Source organism: Filicampus tigris, chromosome 12 (assembly GCF_054856515.1).
Source record: "Filicampus tigris isolate MCC_2025a chromosome 12, RoL_Ftig_1.0, whole genome shotgun sequence".
In the NCBI taxonomy this organism is placed as follows: Eukaryota; Metazoa; Chordata; class Actinopteri; order Syngnathiformes; family Syngnathidae; genus Filicampus; species Filicampus tigris.
The window spans coordinates 20,769,596-20,788,171 of NC_141228.1; the positions used below are offsets into that span (position 1 = coordinate 20,769,596).

Sequence of the window (18,576 nt, forward strand, 5' to 3'; positions counted from 1 at the left end):
AAATAGCGAAGAGTACATGCACTGACCACATTTCAACACATTAACAGAAAACTTTAAAAACATTGAAATGCACTGAAAAGTTTTTAATCTGGATTGGAAAGTGTCTACACTCGGCTCTGACTTCACTTCCATGGGCACATTTTCTTTATCCTCTGCGAAAAACAAGTCATGTTACTTCAGATGCTTGTGAAATTCTTCATTTGTGCCTGCATGACTGTTTTATACTGCCACCCGGTGGCCAAATCGCATACACCACTGCGCCACTGTAATGACTTCATCATGAAGCGCAAACGGTTTAAATCTTTACATCCAATGTAGTTGTTATTACTATGTTTCTATAGAATGTTGTTTTACTTTTTTTTTTTTTTAAATAAATTTTTTGTTGTTTTTTGGGGTAAGGCAAACCGCAGAATGAATGAAACCGAATATTTGACAAAATATCATCGCGTCCTTTTTTGAAGTATAGTTTTGTATAACAGTGGTTGATATATACAGCCTTTTTATATTTTGTCGTAATAGTACTGGCGTTTGCCAACGTACATGGCACAAATATACCAAATATTGCTCACCAACAGAGTTGACAACATGTTGCAACTACAATATCGACGAGTAATATGACGTGGCGTTCATTCAAGTTTGTCTCTTTCACCGTAAGATGGCGCCGCCGATTGTCTTTCCCGCCAAAGCGCTACCTCGACAGAAACTTATTGAAACAAACTTTGCCATTCCACGAGAGCATTATCTCGCAACATGCCCCCTTCCGGGCATGTTGCGAGGCTACGGACCAACGACTCCACCAAAAGTCATTATTCCTCCGCATCAAACATTCATCCGCTCTCTCCTCTCAGGAACTCTTGCGTGGGCGCTTTTGATTCTTGCCTCTCTGGTTTGTTTACTTTTATTTTGATGGTGCGGCAGTCCACTAATGGGACCAACAGCTTTACATTGCCAAAGGCGTAGTGGCTTGTTGTAGCTTGTCTGCAGAAACTGGAACGTTTTTTTTTTTTTTTTTTTTGGCAGATTTTAACAAAAGAGTCCTTTGGTCGGATGGAGACGGGTTTGTTGCGCAATGTGGCCCAAATCTTCTAGTATAAGGGACGTTTGCATTTTTAAACTTATATTCCACAAATGCCGTGTTTCAACTAGTGGGCCCGCTGGGATCATATTCTTGGAAAAAAATGTGTTTGGGGTTGACTTCCGCTTGATGTTGGCCAGTGAGCATCTAAATGACTCGGATGGCTTGGGAGAAAGTACTGTGGTTAAAAAAAACAAAAACAAAGTTGATTTAGCATCAGCACTGCTCTGTTTGGAGGACGGGGGGAAAGAAAGGAAAATATAGCCAAACGAGGGCAAGGGCAAATGTTTGACACCTCGTCACCTGGCCACACCTTCTCTCTCTGATTGGGTGTTTTTCCTCAGCCACAGTTTTGTTTTTTTTAAACAGATGGTTGGACCAGGGAGGGATTAGTTTTCTCGCAGACGATTTTGCTAATGTACCGCTGTCACGTTTATACTCGTAGTTGTAAGAAATATGAACAAGTCGCGGTGAAAATTGCCAACGCCCCTTTTCATGTGTACACAAAAGGCATCTATAAATTAAGAGACTATTTAAAGCACATTTGCGCTGTAACTCCTGGCAACAGCGGGATGATAAAAAAAAAAAAAAACTTTGAACGCGTCCGTTACTTGCAGTTCAGAAAACAAGATGGCTCCAAGATCGAGCTGCGTTCCGACCGTTGGGAGAGCGACACAACCAGCTGATTTTCCATTGAGATGTCGGGGACACACACTGCAAAACAAAGTCTGCTCAATCCAGGTTGCTCGTCTTGAACTCGAAATAAAACCACGGGACCCCGCATGACGGTATAAAAAATAAATATCCACAGCAATACCTGATTCTACGCGATCATTTTCACGCACAATTCAAAATGCCACACTAGCTGATCAGTTCTCTTGTCGTGCTGACAAAAAAAAGCATCGAAAAGTAAAAGCAGGTGCGGCCCTTGATGAACTAAAAAAAAAAAAAAAAAAAAAAAGGAAAAAAGAAACAAAACATAATTCTGGATTCTTGGGACACACATGAAGAGCGTAGCCAAAGAGGTGGTCCGAGGTTTTAGCCCAGGGCAGCCAGCCTCCGGTCCTGCGCCTGCCAAAATCCCTCCTGAGCTGTCAAAAGAAAATTGCGTGCAGGTAGCTGCCAAGTCATGGGTGAATAATCATTACATGGGAGGAGATATTTTTTGGGGGCCAAATCTCAACGTAGTCTACAAATGCAGCCCGGTGTGTCCCTTGATTGGAGATGTGCACCCCAACCGACCCCCCCCCCCCCATCCAGCTCTCACATCAGGGCACGGGGGAAGTAATAAGGGCACTTTCACATTGACAAATGACTTTTGAGTCCAGAGTTGACGCTCAGCCTTTTCAACCTGCGCAGTTATCGAGGCGCATTGCCTTCATGTTTTATGTATATCGTATTTATCAACATGCGCCCGCTCAATAATTTACTGCAGAATACTGCTGGTGCAATACGCAGCCCGGGGAAGCTCCTGCAAGGACGCTAGCATGTGTGAAGCACGTGGGGGGGGGGGGGGGGGGGGGTATTAATTATGACTGCGCTTTACTGTATTGAGCCTCCTGAGGAAAAAGCCGAGGACATTCATGAAGGTCGGCGCGCAACAAATAAGTGCAGCGCACCTCTCGGGGTGGCCAAAAGAACAATCGTGCTCCGATTCGGGTACGGGGTGACACGGTAGCCATGAGAGAGGCGTCAAGAAGGGACATTGGTGCTCTTTAGGGGGCAACGTTGGAAACATGGCACAGTTTCCATTTTCACCTGAATGTGACTTTCCTGCACTGCCTCGGGCGCTGAGTTATGATCTGTTGTCAGGGTGCCTGCGGAATAAGTGACGCTCTTCTCCGGCTCGGCGCTCGTTTAGGAGTTAAAGTTAACAGAGAGGGGGGGGGGGGAAAGTTAATTTGGTTGTTCTTCATTTTTTTTTTTTTTTAATGGTTTGAATGACTATTGGTCAAATTTGCCAAAATTTGCCGATGTAACACGAATTTGTCGGATTTCACCATTAAAGTCGAAATTTACGTCAAAATACCTTTGTATGTATAAAAAAAAAAAAAAAAAAAAGCCTAAGATGCTGTACTTATTAGCATTACTGCTGAGAAGTGGATGGAGAAAGAGGAGAGGAGGGCGAAAAAGGCAAAGATACTGCCGGCGCGCAAACGGACACGATGGAGACACTCTGCGCATGCTCGTTGCGCAACCGCGAGGGGGAACGCCGCAAATACACAAGCAGAGGTAAACAAGCCCAGAGACGCAGCACTTAAGTTGGTGACCCCTAAAAAATGTATAGTCCAAACACCCAAAGACACTTAACTCATTCACTGCCAGACTATTTCAAACCTTCTTTTACCCTAACGCGTTTTGAAAAAATACGACGAGTAAATCCGTCAATGGCAGTGAATGAGTTGACTTAGGTACACAAAAGCCAATTTTTTACAAATTGTCTGTAGAGAGAATATTTTTATGATGGCCATAGTTTGATACGGCAGAATTGTGTTTCCCTGCGGGAGTATTGATTCCGAAGAAAAGTTTCCACTGTTATTCACTGTAGCGTGTAGCCTGCTGCTGATGATGTTTTTCCAATGTGAGTTGCAGCAAATCTACTGTAGCATGGCAGCCCAAGAGGACAAAAAGCAGATTCAACTGGAAAGGCGCCCGGGGGGCGGGGGGGGGGGGGGGAGCGCAGAGGCTGAACAATCCTAATTTGGACCGGCACCAAATGACGGTACGCCCTCGTAGATGCGCAGCACCTGAGCTCGTTTGAAATGTTGCCGTTAAGATTCATGCCGCATCCTCGGAGAAATGAAGGCAAAGCTTGTAAAATGCCCGCCGCAATGTTTAGTGGGAATCAATTAAGTCGTAATTGCAGAGTTGCACTCATGATCAATTGGCTTTAAAAAAAAAAACAAACAAAGAAGTCAATTCCCTAAGTAGTGCATCAACTTAAATAATAGCTGCGCCGATCCATATTTTCATCGGCAGTCATCGGGGGGGTGGAAAGTAAGAACGAGCTTTTGCCTTTCCCTTCCTTCGCCTCTCGGTCAGAACTCACCGAAGCGCGACGATGCCGTGTACGTCGCGTCTTGTGTGTTCACACAGGATCGTTCGATGCGTGGCAGCCTCATCGTTAGGGATAATTGCTTTCAATAAAGGGGCGTGGCCAGTGAGGCCGGCGTTATAAACTTCCCACTCTCTACTCGGAGACTTCAACCCTGCCCGCCGTTGCTGTCTTACTCCAACTTTATTGAACCGAGGCACATATTCTACATTTGAAAAAAAACTCACTTACTCACTCACTCACTCACTCACTCACTCACTCACTCACTCACTCACTCTTGCATGCATAGACGCACATGCTCATTTACTCACTCATTCATTCACTCACTCTCTCATAAAAACACTCACTTGCAGTCACACACTTTCTCTCATTCTCGCTCACTCTCACATCATATTCATTCACTCACTCACTCACTCACTCACTCACTCACTCACACTTTCTTGCATGAACGCACATGTTCATTTACTCACTCAGTCATTCACTCACTCTCTCTCACAAAACACTCACTTGCAGTCACACACTTTCTCTCATTCTCGCTCACTCTCACATCATATTCACTCGCTCACTCACTCACTCACTCACTCACTCACTCACACTTTCTTGCATGAACGCACATGTTCATTTACTCACTCAGTCATTCACACACTCTCTCACAAAACACTCACTTGCAGTCACACACTTTCTCTCATTCTCGCTCACTCTCACATCATATTCATTCACTCACTCACTCACTCACTCTTTCTTGCATAAACGCACATGTTCATTTACTCACTCATTCATTCACTCACTCTCTCACAAAACACTCACTCACTTGCACTCTCACACCACTTTCTCATTCTCACTCACTCACTCACTCACACTTTCTTGCACAAATGCACATGTTCATTTACTCACTCATTCATTCACTCACTCTCTCACAAAACACTCACCCACTTGCACTCCCACACTCACTTTCTCTCATTCTCACTCACTCTCGCTTACATGTTCACTCACTCACTCACTCACTCACTCACTCACTCAGTCCGTTACACATGCTTGCATGCAAACATGCACGCGCTCATTTACTCACTCAGCTCATTCACTCACACTCTCACCAAAATATTCAATCGCTTGAACTACCACACACACTTGCTCTCATACTCACTCACTCGCTCACTCACTCACTCACTCGTATGCAGACACGTACGCACACGCACACGCACGCACACAAACACGGTTGCTCGCTCGCTGTCTCACACGCTTGCACGCATACGTGTGCGCACACCCGCATTTAATCACTCAGGCTCATTCCCTCACAAAACATTCACTCACTCACTCACTTGCACTCTCACATTTACTCGCCCTCACATGCACCCACTCACTCTCGCTTGCTCACTCGCTCTCATGCAACGCGCACACACTCAGGTGTATATGCAGAGCATGATGAATATGTAAGACTGAAAGCTTGTTTTCCTTTCTGCCTTGTAGGACTTGAATGCAGCACACACATTGAGAGAGAGAGAGAGAGAGAGAGATCGAGAGAGGGGGGCGAGAGAGACCAGATGAGCCTCACCGAACAGCAGCAGGGTCCTGTTTCAAAAACACACACACACGCGCGCGCTCCTCCACGCGCACGCAAGCCAGCGTCGAGAGCAGCGTCGGTCCGAGCGAGGTCGCCGGGTGGCTGCCCCCCCCCCCCCGCCGCTCCGCCTCGCACGGAAACCCGCCGGGAGACGACGGCCAAGAGAAGCTGACGGGGGAGAGGAGGAGGCTCGGGTGCTTCTTTTGCGAGGTGCCGGACGAGCGCGCCAGAGAACATCATCGCAGCATCGCCGCACCTCGCAGATGTGGAAGCGCCGCCGCTCAAGTTGCCGTCCTGGGTGAGCCTCTCGCCTCTCGTGGGCACACTTTTTTTTCTTTTCTTTTTTTCCCTTCCTTCTTCTCCGCGCGCGCACTCCCGTTTCCCACACAGCCCACTCGGAGCCACTTTGCTACGCTTCCTCCGCCATCCTGCCTTCGTTTTTCTTCTTCTTCTTCTTCTTCTTCGCCGTGAAAACCGCCGCGTCCGCATTGGCTCGCGCCTCTTTAGCCAGCAGCTCTCAGTCCTTACTTGAATGATGTGAAGGCGCTGCAGTTTTGGGATCGATCACCCTCAACTCCCCCCCCCCCCACACACACACACACAGTCGCTGTGACACATCTGAAGGCTGCCTTCATCCCGCTTCTGCTTCCCAAAAAGCTTGGAAGCACTTTCCTCTCACCTGCCATAGCAACGCAATTAGGGTGCTGATTGCTTGTCTCGCAGCATTCATGAGCCCCCCGAACCCCACACCCCCCCTCCCCCGTTGCCCGCCCCCCCCTTCCAGAAAAAAGCTGCACTATTTAACTAACGTCCCAGTCAATGCGCCGATGTGCCGAGTACACTCGGAGCGGGCGGGAAACACACCGGCCACCTTTATCTGAATTTCAAAAGTAGCACTTTGCTCTCCCGGGCAGGCTCGCGGCTGGCCTGCCCTTGAGCAAGGCCTCTCCTGCGCCAGCCACGCTTTGTGACTCTGCCAATTGGCCCGCTGCTTATGTCAGGCTGTTGCGCAACCATTTTGCCACTACTCGGCTGTAAAATTGTTGACCTCTATCACTTTGAGCTTCTTCTTTCGGGTTTAGTGTAAGCGGAGCGGTGTCGCACGTCGGCGCCCCGACTTGAGGTGCAACAGACGAAGAATCCGTTTGGGGAGTCTAAATAAGGGACAGAATGTGAAAGCGGTGCGCTACGCAAAAGCCTGAAAAAGCAGCACAGAGTGAGGACCGGGCAAAGTGCAACAGAAGTCTGTAAAAGGTGACGGTTCGGGTTGCAGGTTCGATCCTGAGCCCTTGTGAGCACGCGGAGCGAGATGCGGAGACCGTTTGGAAGCGCTTCCGGTACCTCTCAGGAGCACTGAAAGCGGGAAAGCCTGAAAACGAAGCACGGGGAGTAGGCCTCAACAAATAATCAAATTCAAATTGACATCACAATGGAGTAGAATGCAATTCAACTGCTTTGCCTTACTAAGCGTAGCTTCATGCTAACAATCAATGCAATATCTAATAGATGAGCTGACGAATAGCATCAGTGTTGCGGCGTTTTGACCCTTGTATGTAAAGTGCTTTGTTGCAGCTGTTATGAAATGCGCTTTAATAAATAATATTCTATTGTAATTGTGTTAGCAGGTGATATTGCAACACAAACGGTGACGCAACCCATGTAGACAGACAATATAACAACAACTAATATGACAGCAGCTTACCGAGTCAGTTGTGAAACCCGTCTTTGCGTGTTATACCGCCCCCATGTGGCCACGGTGAATACACCACAAAGAGCAGCACCTCGTCTGGGATTTTGAAGCCAAAAGCTGTTTGATTCTTTACATTCTATTCAATTATCTTATGAATGTTTGTTTGGATAAATGACAATACTATGTGTTATTTTTGTTATTAAAAAAAAAAAAAACACACACACAATCACGTTTTGTTTTTGGGAGGGGGCTGGAACGGATTACTGCCATTTCCATTCATTTCAATGGGGAAAGATGATTTGATTGTTTTGAGTGACGAGATGTTGCGACATAAGCAGTTATCCAGTTCACAGAGTCCTCAGCTTGGCTTGTGCTGTGTGATTTGTTTTTTCGGTCACGCCTTGTCTGTAAGGCTCCTTTAACGGTGCTTCTGTTTTGATTAGCGACAGAGTCCAAATGGGTCCTCCAAGCCAAGTCCTTATTGATTGAGCCTCTGCCACCCCTCGCTTTGATTGAAGATGTCCTGGACCGCTTCGTCTTGTCATCAGCCGCCCCCACTTTGTTGCCGCGTGACGTCACGGATCGTTAAGCACCTGTCGGGAGCCCCCAAATGCCGCTTTGTAGCGTCGACGGGAGGAAATCGCTATTGGAATGAATGCGATCGGCGCAGCGGGGCGCGCCGATGATGTCAGTAATAAAATGTCTGCTGACAGGTCAATTAGTCCTTCGGAGTGCATTGTTGAACCGCGAGCGCCCCTCGTCCATTTCTTCGCCCCGCTCTTCTCATTCTGATCCCCTCGGCTGCACATAAAGCTGTCAGCGGCGCTCAAGAGCCGCATTAAGTCCACTTAACGATATCGCTGCCAAGCTGCGTTGTTTTCAGCTTTACGGCGGCAGTAAAACACACGTGCGCCCGCGCGAGCGAGCGCTCGGCCAGACGAGGCCGCCGATGCCGCTCTTGGCGAAATTGGAGCCTGGGCGTGACTTTTGCGCGGCCGCCTCGTGGAGGTTAGGCAGCCAGCTGGATGGTCGCCACCCCAAGGCCGTTTTAAACAGGTCGGATGGTGCTGGAATCTTAACGCAACACTCTGCGCTTTCGGGGCGGGGGGGCGTTATATTAAAAAACCCATTTGCTCACTCATTTGCTAAGAGCGATACTATTATTTCGATCAAATAGAGACTCACTTATCACGATGAAACAAGATGAACCGGGCTGATTAAATAAGAACGCAAGGCCTGAGGCTGGGTGATAAGGCCTACGAATAAAATATCTTTTTTTTTTTTTTTTTCATTTATTTCCATCAACTTTTTAAAGAAACTCAAAAACAAAACGTTGTTTTGTTGCTGCCTTTTATAGCTTTTCACTTTGTTGCCATGTTGCCATGTTGTTGTTCTAGTGTGTCTATCTCTCTGACATCAAAAAGGGGGACGGTAGAAGCTACGGAAGCTCCTGGGGGCCAAAAGCACGCCATGGCAAAAAGAGTAAAAGTAAAAAAAAAATTTTTTTAAACTTGAAAAGACTCACATTAATCGAAAAAACATCAATACATGGCCTAGCCTGAACTAGCTAGCTAACATTCGAACCATACGTGAGCCTGGTACGTTTTGACTTGGGTGAGTACTGACGTGTATCAGATTTGGTACCCTTGCACATCACCCGGCACGTTTGGTCCTCCACATGACATGCAATTACTGTCACGCTGTTGTTACTAGCCACTTACACTCGTCCCTCGCTGTATTTATTTTTCGATTTTATAGTCGCACGCAATCAGTCACAGTACTGAATAGTGAGGATTCTTTTTCTCAAGTGGAGAAAAAAAAAGAAATACCTGCACCTCACATGCATATAATATTGGTATTATGCGTAAAGCTCTGAAAAATATATATAAATAATAAAATAGATACACGGTCACGACTTTGCAGATTTTTGTGTCGCGGGGGTGGTGTGCAACGAAAATCCTGCGATGAAGGAGGCGATCATAGTATTTCCCCCGTCTGCTTCGTAATTAAAATAATCAAAGCCCACCCGCCGTTACGCTTGCTAATATATTTTGCCGCCATAGTAAATGAAACTTATATTGAGTTGTTTATGCTTTTGTGCTATTTAGTTTTAATGTACTTTTCTCATTCAACCACGCATAGAGCACATGAATATTTGATCATTTTGTCACCTTCGATTTTCTAATGTTTTCCGACTTGCTTATAGTTCACCCCCGGGGTCAGATCCGAGCGCCTAAGGAAAAAAAAATGGGAGCAATCGAGAGAGCGTTTGGTTGGTAAAGTACTGCACCGGCATTGTACGTGATGTGTTTAATTAGACCCGTTTTAAATGCCGCACACTTCCGTCATGTGGAGGAGTCCTCATGTGTTTTCGCAATGCTGCGATGATGCAATTTCTGCTTCGGCCTACATAATTCATAACTATCTTAGCCCGCATGAATAATGAATACATCACAGCTTGTTTCTGACAAAGCAACGCGGCGCCAAAACGTCCAGCGGAGCCGACGTTCGCGCTTAATGGCCCGTTTTGAAGCGAATGGCCGTCAGGCTCAAATAGGGAGTGTCAGGTGTTGACGGTATTGGCTTGACGGGCTCCTTAGCTGCAGGTCAGCGAAAAGAAGAGAGGAGGCCGCTCGGATGAGGGGGAAAAAAAGTCCTGAATTAAACCAAATCTGAGGCTTTACCGCTTCAACTTTTCATGAAACAACGCTATGTTGGTATTATGGCATTTTACATTGTACATTAGCATTAAAGTGGGAAGCCAATCCAAACATTTTTTTTTTCAAGAATATGTTCTATGCAAGCCCACTAGTTGAAACAAGGCAATATGATTAATGTGAAATATGAGTTAAGCAGCAAAATCCACCTGTTTTTTAGCCATCTCGGGGGGCGGCCATTTTGTCTCTTCTGTCGACCGAAAATGACATCACGGATGCTCAGGGCTCAGATAACAACCAATCGTGGCTCAGCTTCAGAAAACAGGTCAGCCGTGATCGGTCGTTACCTGAGCCCTGAGCAGTCGTGATGACATTTTCAGTCGACAGAAGAGACAAAATGGCCGCCCCCTGAGGTGGCTAAAAACGGGTGGATTAACTCTTATTCCACAAACGCAATATTGATCAGAATGCCTTGTTTCAACTAGTGGGCTTGCATAGAATATATTCTTGAAAAAAAACATGTTTGGGTTGACTTCCACTTCCACCAAAAGTTCTTATCCGAAGCAAAGTGATGTGGTTGCTTTAATTCTCACTCTGCACTTGTCTTTGCTCGAAGCCTCTTTTTTGAAGAATTGTTCACTGGCTGTTGAACTGTTGCATGTTGGGAAGTGACGTGAGTTCACTGCCACCGCACGGCACTCGTATCTCAGATTTCTTCCTCGTATGTCAAAGCAAAAAATAGGCCAAACGACAGCTTGTGTCCCGGAAAAAAACAGTCCGCCGCGTCGCTTGTATCTCAAGGCACCACTGTCGTCAACCAGTTCTTCCGACTAACACGGCATCTACAGTCACACAAACGAAGCCGCCCTTCCGGAATATAAACTCAATTATTTCTAGTTGCTTGGAACAGGAAGTACTAAAACAACCTTTGAAAGTGAGCCACATGCTGCTTCACCAAGCCAAAAGACAAATTACAGACGGACGTATTATTTTCGAGCGGCATTTTAACCACTCAAACGGCTAGCTTGGGATTTACGTTTTGTTGTGGCAATATTTTTATATTACTGTCATAAACTGGGAAAACCAAAATCGTTTGTTCTTTGCAAGGAAGAGGAACATTTGCATAACATGGATGCACAGAATGCTAACTTTCTAATCAGTGAAGCGCCGCATGCTTGGAACTGGAGGGCGTCATCGAGTGTAAACACACGCTGGAACGAAGTTCGCCCAAAATCGTGGATTATTTTTTATTTTTTTCCACACTAAAAAGAAGATAGCAAAATGCCGTGTCCACCCCTTTGACGTCAAATTATTTACAGTCTGAAAAAATGAATTCTCCTGCGAGGTGTTTATAAAACAATCGGTGGTCCGGTTTTAGTGCTGTTCCGGTGTGATACGCTTGTTGTCGTCGTCGTTACCGTCTCCAGTTCATTCCGCTTTATGTGCTTCCAAATCCGCCGGCAGATTGAAATGCTGTGACTAAGCGGCCGTAAAACAATACATTCAGTGGCGCGGGTGGGCCAGCATGACGGCAATGCGAGGCTCCCGCCCGGCCCGGCCCGGCCGGCCTCGCCATCTGGATGCGACTATTCCCGACCGACACTTGCCTTTCAACGGCCTGGCTCCAGGCCGCTCGCCGATCCAGACTTGAACATCGTCTTCCTCCATCCCGCAAGCGCAAACGTTCGATTCACGCTTAGCGAATCAAATCTATGGATAAAACCAAATTGGATCAAAGCTGCCGTTCTCTCCTTTGCCCTCTCCGAAACTGTTTGCGAAACATATTGGAGACGGACTCCGGCTTCCCGACTATGCTTAAAAAAAAAAAAAACAACTCGAGCAGTGTGTGTTTTTATCAGCAGCGTGGAATAACCTCCACTCCGGGTGACATACGTTGGATTTTGGTCTCTGTGAAGCAGCATGTGGCTCATTGCTTCTTTTTTTTTTTTCTTGACAACAAAGGGAGAAGATAAACAACAACTGGGTGTTGTTTTCCCAGTAAGCTGACCTGAGATAGCGTTTTTAGAGTTCTCCGCTAGAACTGAACGAGCATAAAAGATTGGTGTCACTCTGTGGAATATAGCATAAGGAAATGCAGTATGTCCGTACTTAGCTTTTACAACCAGATATTGGCTGCTGGAGATAAAAAGAGCGAATGCTCAAAGGGTCTTTTCAATCCTTCCAGTTGGTTTGCAGCAGCTGAGCCCGACTATCACGGCACAGTGTCCCGCCGACCCACTTGCGGACCAGCTGTGTCCGCTGGGCCGGCTCGGCTTTTTGCTCACCCTTCACGGCGCACATGACGGCGCTTTCATCGGGGCGCTCTTCAATTACGCAATTACAGCCCAGATTAGACTGGTGTCGTAAGAAAGACTGGAAGGGCTTGTCAGCTCATTTTGTCTTTGCCCCAGCTATGAAATATCATCCACAACCAGTTTCGCACAAAACAGAAGCCGATAATGGCGCTTTAGGGATGCGGTTAGTGTCATGTGAGCGGAGGTACATACAGCTCATGCTGGGTTTATGCACGTGCAAATCTTTTCCACTGTAACATATTCTCATGGGACTTCAGGAGAGTAAAAACAATGTTCGGGACATATTTGGTGTCCTCCAGGGGCCTGTACGTGGTCCCTGTCTGGACGCTGGCCTGTAATTTAATTAGAAAAAAAATGTTGTAGCCTGTTTTTTTTTTTTTTTTAACTCATTCGGTGCCATATATTTTCAGACCCTCTTTTACTCTAACATTTGAAAACGTTCTAAAAATATATAAATAAATTCCTGGGATTGAACGGCTGGACATGTGAAAGGACAAATAAATACGTCAATGGCAGTGAATGAGTTAGATGAATATTGATTTAACTCATTCAATCCAAAAGACATATTTATATGTCAAAACATATCAATATGTCTTTGGAAAATTGCACTCTATAATATTGTTCGATATTTTCATTATTAATTGATTAGGGTGTGTGCAACTTGCCCGCCTTGGGGCATTATGCTGCCGTGATGTAGACAAAACCCCAAAAAGAGTTTCCCAACTTCTGTAAGCAACTCTCTGTTTTTGCACCATGCAAGTTTTAAATACCTAGTGTGTATTTCTCTTTGTTTGACGTTTACTTTGACAGTAAACTTTCAACCCCGCGCCCCAACCCTTGTCGACGATTGTTGATGTCGGGGCGTGAAGCGAAATGATTGACAGGCATAACATTTGCAATTATTCCGCCGGGCATTGAGCCCGTCAACATTCCTTCCACCTAAAGTAATTCGTACCTGGGAACTGTTTTGAATTTGCTGTGGGAAAAAAAAAAAAATGCACTAGATGTCACATTTAAATGATAGGTTGAATTGCGAGTTGTTGGATCCCGCTATATTGTTTTGACTATTCCTTTCTAATTTCTTCTCGACTCCTCCACAGAGCGGTGCCCACTCGCAAAAGGCCGCTGTATATTCATGAGATGTTGCTGACCGCGAGGGATTTTAAATGTTAGTCCTCCTCCGTGTTCAGCTTAATGATACGCGGGTCAGGCGGCGGTCAGAAAGTCCTGTTGGACTTGTTGTCTTCATTACCGCGTTTTTCTTTTTTCTTTTTTTGGGAACGCTAAGCTTAAAGGCTCGCAAAGACCAGCTGCCAGCCGACCAAAAAGATGTCGCATTTGACTTCGTTAGGGGAAATGTTAATTGGCGCTGGGCTGCTATTTTCCGCTGACCTTTTGCTTGTTTTTTCACTCGGGATAAAATTCGCTTTTAAGGAAGGATTGAATGGCTCCTTACTCATGTGGACATAAGCAGATTCGTAAGTACATGCGATTCTCTGGAGTGTGAATGAGTTATATGTATTCCGGAGTGATCTGATGGCGCACGAAAACGCTTCTGCTGCGAGAGGGACGCATTATATTTTTCCCAAGCTGTCATTTGAAAGGGACGTCAAATCCTTGGATCTCTCCCTTGTTTTCTTTCTGCATCGTTGAAACTAATAAATCAGCAGTTGAGTGTGTACGCGTGGCAGGCTGGTGTGATGAGATTGTGCCTAACGGACACTCACACACACACACAAACACACGCGCGCGCTTCTTCCTTCTTCGTCGGGGTTGCCTGTCAAAAGTGTTTGACTCAAAGAAGTCTGCTGTGATTCTTTTGTCAACTTTGTCTTCTCGCTTTATTTCAGGCTGCTTATGAACTTACTGTGTGTGCGTGTAGGCATACTACACTCATGCCCGCGCTAGATACACCATCTAAACAAAATCTTCCTTAGCAAAGAAATGTAGAGTTACCTACACTTATTTCAAGAATATGTTCTATGCAAGCCCACTAGGTGAAGCGGGGCATTCTGATAAATATTGCGTTTGTGGAGTAAGTGTTAATCCTCTGGTTTTTAGCCATCTGTGGGGGCGGCCATTTTGTCTTCTGTCGACTGGAAATAACATCACAACTGCTCACGACGACCAATCACAGCTCAGATTCAGAAAACTGGTCAGCTCTGTTTGGTCGTTGTGAGCAGTTGTGATGTCATTTTCAGCCGACAGAAGTGACAAAATGGCCGCCCCCGAGGATGGCTAAAAATGAGTGCATTTTTGCTAAACTTATATTCCACAAATCCAAAATGAATCAGAATGCCGTGTTTCAACTAGTGGGCCTGTTGGGAACATATTTTCGAAAAATATATGTTTGCGTTGATTTACGCAACCCAAACATGTTTTTTTCAGAATATGCTCTCTGCAGGCCCACTAGTTGAAACAAACCGATATGATTAATATGAAATTTGAGTTAAGCAGCAAAATCCAGCCATTTTTAGCCATATCAGGGGGCGGCCATTTTCTCACTCACATTCCTGATCTGTTTCCCGAAGCTGAGTCGTGATTGGTCGTTACCTGAGCCCTGAGTACTTGTGATGTCATTTTCAGTCGACAGAAGAGACAAAATGGCCGCCCCCTGAGATGGCTAAAAACGGTGGATTTTGTTGCTTAATTCATATTCCATAAACACAAAATTAATCGGCTCATTGCCGGAGGCTATGTGTTTATCCCCTCTTGCAAGTTTGTGGTCACAAAGTGGCTCACTGCGTTGTATAAGTTTGACGATAATCTGATCAGACGATCCTGTGTACCGATTTCCATACATCTGCCCGATGTACTCACTCACTTTTGCGTTTTGTGCGCGCGGGTGGACTTTTCTTTCTTTTGGTATTTCGGCCGACGCGCGCAGTTAGAAACGGCCGTTGCGGGTGTGAACACAGCCGACTAGCCCTCGTCCGTCGTCGGACTCTACCGAATGAACAGTCGACCGCGGTGCTACACGTTTGCCCGTATGGCATGCCGTTTTATAAATAACGGGCAAACATGTCAGCGAGGCTTTGGTGGCGGGCCGTCACGTAGCCTGGCGCATGACAGGTGAGCTGAAGAGCGCGTGGGGTGGATGAGCGGAGTGGACGTGAAGACAGCATTCTGAATTGATGGCGGGAGGCAGAAGCGCCGCAGGCAAAGGCATTTGTCCAAATGCCGCTCGGCTCCTCTCACACGCGCTTGTCATCACGCTTTCATTTCCAAGAAACGCATTGATCCCGTGACGGGAACGCTCGCACGGCCCGCCGGCGGCCTCACGCTCAAATCGGAGCCACTTTTTGTTTGCCGTTATTTTTTTTTTTTACTCCCTCGCTCTGTCTGTTGATTTCGTAGCGCTTCGTCTCAAAGGAGCTCGTAAATAATTTGCGTGACGCCGGCTGCAATCGCTCCCGTTTGCGGCGGTGAAGACTTTCTCGTTGGGCTTTTCTGGCTTCGAGTTCCTGTCGTGTCAGAAGAGATTTGTTTCACGGGCAGGCGGGGGCCCAATTACTCGATGCCCTGAGCTATACCGAGACGGAGGCTGTTTGCATGGCCGCCATCTCGTCGTTTGCTTCTAAGTGGCGCGGTGACACCGATTGGTCATCCCACAAATTGCCGTTTCCGGTTTTATTTCGGGCTGAATTCCTCCCTTGCGTTTAGCCTGGGTTGTTCGTGAAAGTTTCGGAGAATCGTGTGCATAAAAGTCGAATGCATTTTTTTTTTTTTTTTCCACAATTTGTAAGCGATTTATTCTCATCTTGAGGAATAATGAAGTGTTTTGTCCGACATACTTTGTGCTATATTTAGTTTACAATATGACAAGCTTTGTATTTCAGGCAATCAAATGATTTTGGTGGGTTTTCAATCATCATTTTTTTTCAATTCAGGGGGTTTACTGTACAACCGTATTACCGTCTCTAAATTCGAAAGCGTTACATCGCTATTGCGTAACTTTCCGCAAAGCAACTGCAGAATGTAAAAACGTGACATTGAACTAACACACAGATGGCTTTTAACGCGACAACGATGCCAAAACAACCTGATCGGCCCGCACGCTTTTCGCCATCTGGCCGCAAACAAACAACATTATAACGGCATTAACTGTGATTGGCTGGCAACCGGGCCAGGGTGCATCCCGCCCCTCGGCCAAAGTCGGTCGGGATCGGCTCCAGCTGCTGGTGAAATCACTGCCATGTTTGAACCCATCTTTGCACCGTTTTTACCGCCGCGCAGTACTTGAGTGAATTCGGTGTAATTAATTCCAACGACTATTTTCTGGCATAGGCAGCTCACACAAGCCATTGACTTGGTTGTGTCATTTCACCCTTGATTGGTGGGCAGTGACCCCTGCGACCCCAATGCGCGGACACAAGCAAATTAAAAAGTGACTTTGCCGTTTTACGTCAAATGCGTCGCGACCCCGGTTGCGAAGCTAACGGGTAAAATAACGGCGAAATGCCTCCCCTCCTCCCCCCTTCTCCTCGTCAATCTGAATCCGCCTCCGTCCTTCTGTTTCCTGTCACCGAAGCCTCGTCACAGAGGCTGACAACCGACGTCACGCGCCAAGATTCATTTTTCACTCGTGATACTGTTTTTGCGTTTGGATTTTTTTTTTTTTTTTTTTTGTGGTCCCCACCTCCCGTGTAACGGGCTCCCCCCATTAATCAGACAGCCGTGACACATCTCTCCAGCGCTTAATGCTGACAGGTTGCAACTGTCAGCCGCCCAAAACACGGCGCGCACGCATGGCTGCCGTTTTTGCCTGGCTCAAAGTGCCTCGCAAACCCATTTTCCGAGGCTCTCCTCCCCGCATGTTTCTGTCAGGATGCGTAATCCCTCATCACCTCCTCCAAAAGTATTTCACATCTCTGCTTCCGGCTGTCACAAAGAAGCGACATCTCCCGTTGCCGCGCTTTCGCCGCCTTTTTTTGTTCCCTTTCCTTTGGCCGCGTCGCCCGTGTCGTGACCTGCCATGTCAAAGGTCATCGCCCCGTGGCTTTTAACCCACTTGGAAGACGACGAAGCCGCTCGTTGCTTGAGCTCATCTCTCCGAAGACGCGGCGCCGATGCTGTCTGGTAGCTCTGAAAACATTTCCACTTTCCAGACAAACATCCGCTCATTACTCAAGCAGCCAAAATGCCTCGATGACGATTACGCCGTGAGTGGCGAGCACCCCCGGATGTGACGCTTCGTGAGGCGTCGGCAGCGGCTGTGGTCTTTCTCCGCGTTGGTCATGTGGCCTTTATTTGCCTAGCGATACATCCTCTAATCAACGCTCTGAAATTAACATTCCTGAATTTCAAAACTTGACCAGAGTGGAACGGGCAGCAAAGCAACAACTTTTTAATGAGGTCTCCTTGTTGGTCAAACATTTTGCTGGGGTGTGAATTTAACCCTTTCACTGATGTGGACCAAGCATTTCCTGACATCGGTGTATACATACATTCATCAGGTATGTTTTTTAACGGGTAGGCGTTGAAGAGAATGTCGCCCAGCTTGCCTGTGAAATTCAAGTTTGCAAACAACTGTGATGACTAAAAAAAATCCCGGTGGATGGCAGCATTGCATCGCTTTGGATCAGCACAGCTTTTGAGTCGAAGATAAAGAATAGAGGGTCAATCCCGGCTCGTCGAGTTGATTATGAGGGAGAGAAATTGGCGACGTGTTGGATGTCGGACAACTTTAGGCACCATGCCCTGAAACAGAGTGTGTATATAAATGTACGTACGTTATAAAAAGATTTTGTCATTTAAAAAAAAAAAAAAAAAAAAAATCACGTTAATGGGATGTCTGTAACGCGGTAACTCCATTTACGGGAAAAAAAATAATATAAAAATAATGGACATGTGTTTTTCACAGGACAGCAACGATATGTTGTAATCGGTTGTACGTGTACGTCGCGATTATGAGGAAAAATGATTTCATTGGTGAAGTGAATGAGGAACGCCGTCAAAAAATAAAACACTAACATTCAACTTGAACCATGTGATGAGTCAGCATCATTCACGTCACGGTGCATTTTAGCATTGTACAACTATCAGAAGATAATATGAAATATTCCCCGGCCGGCTCCAAAAAACGGTCAACTATTATAAACCTGTGCAAAGAAGTCAAAAGCTGCCTCAACTGCTTTAATCGCCTTATTCAACAATTTTCACACATAGCCATAATCAGGCCTAACCAGTATAAGGCCAAATGCTCTAGAAAATGGATACAATG

General features: G+C 46.3%; 1 protein-coding gene across 2 annotated transcripts in view; it reads left to right on the forward strand.

Annotated features, from left to right (window-relative positions):
* lingo3a (leucine rich repeat and Ig domain containing 3a) overlaps nt 1-18,576 on the forward strand; it is a 61,128-nt gene that overhangs the window by 22,523 nt on the left and 20,029 nt on the right. For both annotated transcript variants that reach the window (XM_086048085.1, XM_086048086.1), the window contains one exon: nt 5,598-5,989. The gene's annotated coding sequence lies outside the window, so the exon portion shown is untranslated. The remainder of the gene's footprint in view (nt 1-5,597; nt 5,990-18,576) is intronic.